Genomic DNA, 10,792 nt, shown 5'->3' with positions numbered 1-10,792 from the left:
CAGTGGCAAAAATGTTTAAACCCTCATATCTCAGTAACCTGATAAGATAGAATGATGCTGTCTTCGGCAAAATTCTTCAACAAGCTTCGAACTATCTGATAGTGTAGTCTTTGGTTTGGGATTTATCCGCTAGGTGGCGCATTGTGTCTGAAAAATTCATACACGTTTATCTCGATACCCTAATAAGGTACAAGCATGCCGTTTTCATCAAAGTTGTTCAGCAGGCTAAGAACTATCTGGCAATGGCGTCTTTGGTTCGAGAATCGTCCACTAGATGGCGCCAGGGTCAAAAATCTTCAAACTTCTATACAGTCATACCTCGATATAACGTAACCTCGATATAACGTAACCTCGATATAACGTAACTCGATATAACGTAACTTTTACCTCGATATAACGTAACTTTTTTTTTGTTCCAACTTTTCACTATTTTTATAATAAGAGTGATTTACAAAATTTTCTATATTATAATACACCCCTCCTGGAACCAAGCCTGCTATCCAGTTATGGGTTATACGATCAATTTCAAAGTTTTATAAGTGTTGCGGGGGCAGAAGGGGAATTTACACCGGGTTTTTAGCAGCCTCAGATCAACGCGAATCGTGCGTTTGTGCAGCTTTAAACTGCAAATATAGTTTTTATTAGTTCAATAAAATAGGAATTTACACTGTAACTTTTCTTACACTTTCAGTGACGCCCTTTACAAACGTTCTGCCTTTAACACCGCAACAGAGTTCTTGATACTGTTGGTCCTAGCATAGCACATTTTGTCTAGCTATAAATAATTCATTTGAGTTAAATAATTTACATATAAAGAATTTCCTATCATTATCACTCACCCTTACATGAACTAGAATAATAAATTCAATTTAGACTAAACAATGCAACAAATAATAGTATCTAATAAATTCGTGCAACTATCCTGACCATTTCGGCAGGGTTTTACGTCTCGCTCTCGTTATCTAACATTTTCTATTTGGGGCTTCTTCGTTACTCATTATTGCCTCTTTTGACACATCAAGAGGCAGTGTGGCCAGCGGCAACATTCTCCCCCCCGTAACACTGGGTATTTGTTCCCAGTTTTACCTTAACTATAATTGAAACATCCAAGAAGCCCTTCACCACAGAACAGATGTGTATCTTCGAACAAATGTGAAGTTTCGTGGTGGAAGTCGTGAAATTTTCACTTGGAAAACTAGATTGGAATGAATTTCCATGGGAAAATAAAAAATCATCAAAGCGTGCTACGCCGCCTCCCTATGCTCGCTGCAGGCTAAAGCTTGACTTCCACCACCAGGTTCGCTAGTGTTGAGCTATCAAACGGGCAGTGCTTTTCGTGACGAAGATTCACCCTCGTGCCTTCACTATAATCGCAACAACATTATGAGTCGAACATCCACTTAGTCTCTGATATGTTTGGGTATCACACACCTAGCGATGTCCACGGCATTTCCCTCAATGCAGAGAGCACCAGCGCTGGAGAGTTCTTGAAGCAGTAGGTGTAACTTCGAAAACCGAGTTAATCTTCGTACTAAAACAATTTCATCACCATCCTTCTTGTATACGTCCGGTATATCCAAACCGTTCTGGTCAGGTTTCATGGATAAAAGGAACACACCCATGTTCAACACACTCGGCTTGCATAACTTTATGGAAAGGTCTCCCACACACTGATCAAAATAATCAACCCCTAAGTGTGTGTCTTCCTCAGAGGATACGATTATTAATAAACCGTCCTCAATGATCAGCAAAGATTCTTCGAAAGTATAGCTTCTCAAATCGAATACGGAAATAATTCTCCTCTCATCCTTTACATTCAATCCACAAGCAAGAGCACCGGCAGCGTTGAAGATACGTTTCCTATTACGACCGACGATTACTTCGACGTGTTGAACGATTGCGACAGCATGGGAAGCCTTCTGGTTCCGACTGAAAACCGTGGTTCCCTTATTATTTCCCAACGTTCTTGGCTCCGGTACGAGCGCCTTATCGTCTGGGTAGAGTGAATCCTTGTCTTTCACCATGAATGGAAGTAACCTAGCATCGTATATGACAGTGTAATCACCACATTCATAATTGATCCGGTTTTTGGCGTGGTGAACGATGTGCATTTGTCCAGCCTCCATCAAAACACTTCTTACGCCAGCTGCGTTGTGCTTCATTTCTCTAACCATTACGCGACTCTCAAACCCGAAGTGCATGTCAGTTAGAGTCACAGTATGCGACTCCAAAATCCACCGAAATAGCCGAACTACAAGGAACACGAAGGGTGAGTTCCGCCGTGGTGTTGGAGGTGATTTCACAGATGTTGGTGTGGGGTTCGCTTCCATTAGTATGCGGTGAGTAAGTTTATTTGAGCTCACATCTACAGTCCACTGCTGCCGTAGACGATAATGATCGATATCTCTCACGAAGTTCCATCGTGAGACCGAAGTTGTTTTGAACTGGTGCCCGAGAATATTACAGTTTTCGAATGGTCGGCCGTCCATCTGATACCCATAACCAGACAAACACTGCTTCGAAGGCTGCTGCAATTTTGCCAGATTTACAATGCTTGAGTACTCATTCTCGGCAGTTGTGAATGAAGACCCATCTACATATGTGCACCAATCCACAGCGCAAAAGGAATCATGGTTTTCGACCTGATGATCGAGCATTTCCAAAGTGGTATGCTCCTGTAGTATTGGTGTAATTAGAGTCGAATAAGCTTCTTGCTTCATTTCATCTCTATCGACTATTGTACCATTTCTATCATTCGGCATTCCGCTATCTCCTAAGGGAGCGGAAAGATTTACCGATGAGAATATCTGATGGTGCTTCAGAGATACTTTCTCCAGTGCGGTTGGTGCAAGGAGAACTGGGTTACCATAAATTGCTCTCGTGTTACTATTTACGGTTGCTTCTTCCACACTTAGAGCAGTTACGGGAATCGCGCGAGTGTTTCGCTGCTGAGACCCGTGGTCCCACGTACTATTCGTTTTGGTCACGTATGTGGCAACCCTAATCCCACCGAATGCATCTGACAGGAGCCAACATCTATCGTGTATCCACAATGGAATCCTTTGTGGATACACAAATGTTTACATACAACATGTTGGCTTCTTAAAGATGGCGTCCTCGCACCCTGGTGGTTTTGGTCGTTTCGAGCTGCTCTGCAGACTCACAGCTAATCTCTGATTGCTGCTTCGTTGAATGAGTGTTCAACTCTCCGTCACTTATCCCGGATATATCAGGTATACATTTCTCTGCCGTTGAGAGAATGTTCTCGGCGACCGCTCTACTGCTGGCGAATTCCGATGCACGGCGCTCAACCGAGGAAGGCAGATTCACTTTGGGAAGGTTTCGGACGGTCTTCTTTTTTCGTTTCAGCAATTGCTGTTCCAGCAATCGGTACTTCTCTTCAATTGCCTTTTGTTCTAGGGCAAGAATCCTCATCTCTATGTCTATCTGGCGCTGCTGTATTGCGCGCTCTTCTTGTAGCTGCTTCAGCCGTAACAACGTTCGAGCGGGCTTACTATCTGTGATTGAAACTGGACTCATCGTTAAGCAGTTACAGCAAATGCCGCTCTGAAATCGTTTTGCTGATTCTCGTAGGTGTATGTGGTGTGATCCTACGTATCGGGGCGCGTGGAATCTTCGCAGCTCCCGTTCGGTAGTGTTTGGTGTTCGCAGGAAATCTCACCTCACATCTCACGTCTCACAGTATACCTTGAAAGTTTTAAAGAATGTTGCGGGGGCAGAAGGGGAATTTACACCGGGTTTTTAGCAGCCTCAGATCAACGCGAATCGTGCGTTTGTGCAGCTTTAAACTGCAAATATAGTTTTTATTAGTTCAATAAAATAGGAATTTACACTGTAACTTTTCTTACACTTTCAGTGACGCCCTTTACAAACGTTCTGCCTTTAACACCGCAACAGAGTTCTTGATACTGTTGGTCCTAGCATAGCACATTTTGTCTAGCTATAAATAATTCATTTGAGTTAAATAATTCACATATAAAGAATTTCCTATCATTATCACTCACCCTTACATGAACTAGAATAATAAATTCAATTTAGACTAAACAATGCAACAAATAATAGTATCTAATAAATTCGTGCAACTATCCTGACCATTTCGGCAGGGTTTTACTTCTCGCTCTCGTTATCTAACATTTTCTATTTGGGGCTTCTTCGTTACTCATTATTGCCTCTTTTGACACATCAAGAGGCAGTGTGGCCAGCGGCAACAATAAGAGTTCTCGGTGTCACTGTCGATGAGAAATATTGTATAGCTCTTCAAAGAACAAACATTACATCCTCTACTCATTATTGATATTACATCCCCACTGGAACATAGCCTTTAAACTCCAAACGAGATGACAGTAGACAGCATTGGAAGTGAAATCGATTTCGTGTGATACTGGGTGTGAGAGCCTTGTGGTCGTGCGGTTAGGGTCACCAAGCTTATAATCGCACCATATATGGGGTGAGGGTTCGATTCCCGCTTCGGGCGTTGAAACTTTTCGTGAGAATAGTTTCTTCCTCGTTTCCACTGGTGCATGCTCCGTTGTCCGTTGTCTAATGTTAAGTTTAAAACAGTCTGTACAGCCGAAAGCTGAAGACGTTGTCCGTATCTTTTTTTTTAAGAACGCCAGTACTGGTCCAGTTTGTCTTAGAGTAAATTTTGCAGAAAATCACTAGATAAATTCTCTGATGAATCCCTGGAGGAACTTCTTGAGAATCCTATGTATTTTTTGTTCAATCAATGCACTTTTATTGGTGGAAAACGTTTGGCAGATTATATGTGCAAATTATAGTAAATTTTTAAAAATCGTCAACTACATAAGCACATTTTTCATATTTTTTGTAGTGAATATAAAACCTCAAAAGTAGCTGCATATGAAAGCCTTAGGTATCAGCTGTATCACAAAAAAAAATTGAAAAAGTTTCATCGAGTACATATTGAGATATAATGTTTTAAAAATGTGTTCAAAAATCTTATAAGTTTTACTAAAAGTTCTATAACTTTCAGAAAACTTATTCGATCTCGCTCAAAATTTTACCAATGGAGCTTTGATATATGGTTCATGATTAATCAAAATTTCAGCGTATTTGATTGATGTATAAAAAAGTTATTATCATTTGAATGAAATATTTTTTTGACCAAGAAATTGCTGTACGAACAATTGTTTGATACACTGTATGTGACATTGGCTTAAATAGTTAAATATAAAGAGACATGCTAAGTATTCGACTTATGTATAATCTTACAAACTTTTAAAAATATACATATAAAATTCAATGATGAAAAAAAATATATAAGAAAGGCTGGAAATCACTGTTGGGTGATTAACATATTCTTTTTGGTAATTTTCTTTTCAAAATATGTATTTAAAACGAAATCCGTGAAAAAAATTTTTGCTTCGATATAACGTAACTTCGATATAACGTAACGAAAATAAAATTGCAGTTACGTTATATCGAGGTATGACTGTATCTCAGAATCCTGATAAGATAGAATGATGCCGTCTTCAACAAAGTTCTTCAGCAAGCTAAAAACTGTCTGAAAAGAGACTTTGATTCGTGATTTATAGACTAGGTTCTTCGCTACACCGTCTTTGACACCCTGCAGACAAATTTTGTCACCCCACAATATTGCTCCGTTTTAACTTCCGGGAATGTCTCCGGGAATTTCTACAGGAACTCTTGCGGGAGTTTTTTCAGGAATTTCTCCGGGAATTTCCCTAGAAATTCCTCTAGGAATGTCTCCGGGAATTCCTTCGGATTTTTTCCAGGATTTCCATCCACATCAGGAACTCCTGCGGAGATTCTTTCAGGAATTCTTTCGGTAATTTCCCCAGGAATTTTTCTGGGAATTTCTCCAGGAATTCTTTCAAGAATTTCTCCAGGCTGAATTTCTCCGAGAATTTTTTCTAGGAGTTCCTCCAGGAATATCTCCGGGAATGCCTCCGGGAATTCCCTCGGGAATTTCTTCAGGAAATCCACCAGGAATTGCTTCGGAATTTTTTTCAAGAAATTGTCCGGGAAATCCTCCACAGAAAGGTTCAGGGCCTACAAAGCTTGATGCCGCACCCTGTCTAGCTAAATTGTCGGCGTTTTCATTTCCCAGAATTCCACAATGACCGGGCACCCAGTATAAAGTTACCTCGTTCCTACTGGCCAATTGCTTCAGAGAAATAATGCATTCCCACACTAGCTTTGATTGACACGTGAAAGCTTTTAGCGCATTTAGAGCCGCCTGACTGTCCGAAAAAATACAGATCTTGGCAAACCTATAATTTCCTTTCAGACAAATGTTGGCACACTCTAGAATGGTTTGAACTTCCGCTTGAAATACAGTGGGACTGCATCCCATTGGTATAGCCTTACTGATACCGGGGAAAAAAACACCAGCTCCAGTATTTTCTCCCATCTTGGATCCATCAGTATAAAATACAATAGAACCTGGACGTAAACTTGGCCCACCAGCATCCCAAACATAGCGACATGGTTTCACCACTTTGAAGGGAACATCATAGTTGGTCTTCGTTATCATCCAATCTTCTACTGTTTTTATGTCCATGTTTAATTTGAAGTCTTTGATGATCCTCAAATGTCCAGCAAGATCCCCGTCTAGGACTTTATTGTAACGTATAAACTGCAGGGCACTTTTTGCCGCTTGTAGTTTAACAAATTGATGCAATGGCAGTAAATTAAGAAGGGCATCCAAAGCAACTGATGGAGTGCTTTTCATTGCTCCTGTCATAGATATACATGCAAGTCTTTGTAACTTTGTTGATGTCTTGACAGAGACAAGTCTCTGTTGATGTTCCGGTTCTCTTTAAATTATTACGATGTCACTGCGAACATTTTGACAATTAATGATGTAAAGATCGGCAAAGGATTCTGTAATCTACCTTCCGATGCAAGAAGTAAATCAAATTGTATAAATACAAGCACGTTACACAATCGAAAGAGAGGTGACTTAAAGAGAGCCTCTCATAGCACTTAGGACCTATAGAAATGTTTGGCCTGAATATCCTAAACGCCAAAACGTACAACAAGTATTTAAGTAATTCTCAGTGTGCTTAAGTTTTATTGAAATGTGCCATTAATAAATATTAGAATTATGTATTGTGTTAAGTTTTAAATTTTAGGTGTCTGTCAAGAAAAGATTCTAGGGGGTGCCAAATTTGTTCTAGGGGGTGCCAGGCACCCCTGGAACCCCCCCTAGCTACGCCAATGACCTCATATTCGCAGTCGTTGGGGATTTTGTGCTCATGTATGAACAAAGAATATTCGATTGCTGTGTGGAAAGCTTCATTTTTCCATAATGGACAATGATTCGCTAACACAGAAGTCGTCAAAGATATTCGTTAATAAAAAGTCAAGGTAGCAATTTTGGCGGTTTTTTATGTGATTAATTTGGTTTAGACCTAAATTTGCAATTTTGTCAAAAATAAATTGCAAGGTTTTATTCTCCCCAACGACTGGGAGTAAAATACTTTCATTTTCAGAGTCCAGAATGAAATCAGCATTACGTTGATTAAAGTCCCCATATATGTGGACCTTTACTTCGGGAGGAAGTTGAGACATGATTTGTTCAGCACATTGAAAGAAGTTTTCATATGTATTTTTATTCGCATGATCTGGTGGAAAATACACTGAGGCGAAAATATGTGTTTCACCTGCTATTTGAGATTACACCCAGACATGCTCGAATTCTTTAAATTTAGATGTGTTAATGATTTCTGAATTAAATTGGCCGAAATAGCAACAAGAACTCCTCCTCCTGATTTCCTCTGGGACTCATGAAAATTTCGGTCGTTTCTGAACACATTGAAATTACTTCCGAAAATTTCTTCGCTGCGAACACTTTCATCCCAGCTTGTCTCAGTTGCCAAAACTACCGAAAAGGATGTGCTTAATAGATTTCTTTTATTTTGGATGGACTTTTCATTCAATTGAAATTCTGACAATAAATCAAAATTTCGGTCGAATTGTTTTTAGTCGAAGAAATAGTTGGAAGTGTGTCGGTTTTTGAAATATTTAAATTACAGTCGGATTGATCATTACCTACATTACCATTTCTTCGGAAAGAGTACTTTCTGTTGTCAAAAGTTCTTCGGGAAGTCTGTCGATTGATAGTATGTCGATACTATCTTCTTTGTTGAAAGAACGCGTCACTGTTTGCGAAAACACGGCGAATAAAATTGGTTGGAACTTTCCCGTAGTTGTTGCAGACGACGAATTCGTTCGCTGCTGGTCAGGTACTGTCTATATCATAGTTTCCCAAACTGTGGGTCGCGACCCCCCAGGGGGGTCGCCGACCTTTATCGAGGGGGTCGCGAGGGACAGCTGAATGTTTTACTGTAACAGACAACAAATGAGGGAATTTCTATGGTGGGTCGCGAAAAGTACGTCTGCTGGCAAAGGGAAGTCGCGCACCCGAAAAGTTTGGGAACCTATGGTCTATATGAATGCAGGTCAGCAGAGGCTTCTGTGGGATTTAGTCCATACTCCTGATGGACTTCATTATAGATACGCTGAAGGTGATCAGGAGCAGTTGGCAACCCTTCCGATGCTAGGAGCAATCTATGCTAGTTGTTGTCATTCCATCTACGCAGGTTGTGGGTGGCTGATCCTTCATATAGGCAAGGTAAAGAGGCACGACTCTCACGATGCTCGCGTCACGCAGTCTTGTCTTCAAAAAGCGGTTGTCACCCTTTGTTGACTGTTCTGTGAGACGCACAATTGGAGGTCTAAAAGGATCCAGCTCAAATTGACAGTCTGTATCTTGCGTATCTTCCGCCCCTGCGTAGAGTGTGGCCGACCCACCTCCACTTTCGCTCCCGTATTTCTGTCGCTATCGGCTTTTGATGACATCGACGATGGAGCTCCACGTTAGAGATCTAATTGTGAGGCCACCATGCACGAATTATATACCGCAGGCATCTATTGATGAAGACCTGCAGCCGTTGAGTGTTCTCCACTGATACACACCAGGTTTCACTGGCGTAAAGCAGCACAGATTTCACGTTCGAGTTGAAAATTCGGATTTTGGTGCGTCGACTAATGTTGTTATTTTTCCATACATTTCTTAAACTCGCAAAAGCAGCCCTCGCCTTCTTGATCCGTGCACCTATGTCGATCTTGGTGCCGCCATCGGCCGCCATTTGGCTACCAAGATATTGGAAGTTTTCAACATTCTCCATTGATTGCCCAGTAGGGTGGCCCACACATATATGAAAAACAAAAATTTCGAAAAATGCCAAGTCTTACATCCTAAATCCGTAGTTTTGGACTCCCAGAAGCTACGTTCAAAATTTGAGCAAAATCGGTTGAGCCTAAGGGGGCGCTCAAAACGCTTGAAGTTTGTATGGGAAAACTTGGCCAAATGCATGCAGAAATTTTGAATTTTCGAATTTTGCCGCTAGGTGGCGCTGTAAGCGTTCGATAAATAAACCCTTTGGTATTATTGTAGGTGACTATATGCCAAAGAACTTTGTCGAAGACCGCGAAGTGATCCGACGGCTGTGAAAAAAGTTATACCCTAGACAAAGTGAGGCAAAGTGTTGAGATTTCATTATTGATATTATTCCTTTACATGTATTGGAAAAACAACAATAAAGTTTATCCTCACTTTACCTAGGGTATAACTTTTTTCACAGACGTTGGATCACTTTGCGGTCTTCGACAAAGTTGTTTGGCATATAGTCACCTACAATAATACCAAAGGGTTTGATTATTGAACGCTTACAGCGCCACCTAGCGGCAAAATTCGAAAACTTAAAATTCCTGCATACATTTGGCCAAGTTTTCCCATACAAACTTCAAGCGTTTTGAGCGCCCCCTTAGGCTCAACCGATTTTGCTAAAATTTTGAACGTAGCTTCTGGGAGTCCAAAATTACTGATTTGGGAGGTAAGACTAAGCATTTTTCGAAATTTTTGTTTTTCATATAAGTGTGGGCCACCTTATTGCCCAGCTACCGTAAAGCTGGAAGGGTTGACCGTGTTTACATCCAACGATTTGGTCTTGTTGACGTTGATGGTAAGACCTGCCGCTAAGGAGCGATTGGCAAGATCATCGAGCTTGCTCTGCATATCAGAGCGCCGTTGAGCTAGGAGAGTAACGTCATCAGCCAGTTAGAAGTCATTTAGGTGCTCCATGGTAATGGGTTGCCACAGCAATCCACGATTTGGTTCACGGTCAATCGCACCAACCAGGATCTCGTCGATTACGATGAGGAACAGTAGCGGCTACTATGTACAGCAGAGGCCACCCCGGCCTTAGCCTGATCGGTAAGGTAAGTAAGCCTCACAATTGGATCTCCAACGTGGAGCTCCATCGTCGATGTCATCAAAAGCCGATAGCGACAGAAATTCTGGAGCGAAAGTAGAGGTGGGTCTGCCACGCTTTACGCAGGGAGGTGGGGATATCGCAGCAAAGGCAGGCCCAGAGGCTCATGGCAGCGTAGCCTCAACAAAAAAAATGGGAAATCGACAGAAACTTGACCTTGAGGCTTCAGGTCAAGGGGAAGGGGCGGTCAATCGCCCAGGATGGAGATCTTTCAATTCGGACCTCTGCACCACCATGGGTGCAGAACAGCTATGGCAGATTATGCACGAATACGGATTCCCGAATAAACTGACATGGTTGATCAAGGCGACGATGGATCGAGTGATGTGCGTAGTTCGAGTTTCAGGGACACTCTCGAGTCCCTTCGAATCTCGCAGAGGGTTACGGCAAGGTGATGGTCTTTCGTGCTTGCTGTTCAACATTGCTTTAGAGGGTGTAATTAGGGGATA

The 10,792-nt window shown here is 41.5% G+C and overlaps 1 protein-coding gene across 2 annotated transcripts in view; it reads left to right on the top strand.

Moving 5' to 3' along the window:
- LOC109412593 (fibroblast growth factor receptor homolog 1) overlaps positions 1–10,792 on the top strand; it is a 595,864-nt gene that overhangs the window by 90,092 nt on the left and 494,980 nt on the right. The window lies entirely within an intron of this gene.

Source organism: Aedes albopictus, chromosome 1 (genome assembly GCF_035046485.1).
Source record: "Aedes albopictus strain Foshan chromosome 1, AalbF5, whole genome shotgun sequence".
Lineage (NCBI taxonomy): Eukaryota > Metazoa > Arthropoda > Insecta > Diptera > Culicidae > Aedes > Aedes albopictus.
This window is presented reverse-complemented; position numbering and strand designations above follow the sequence as displayed.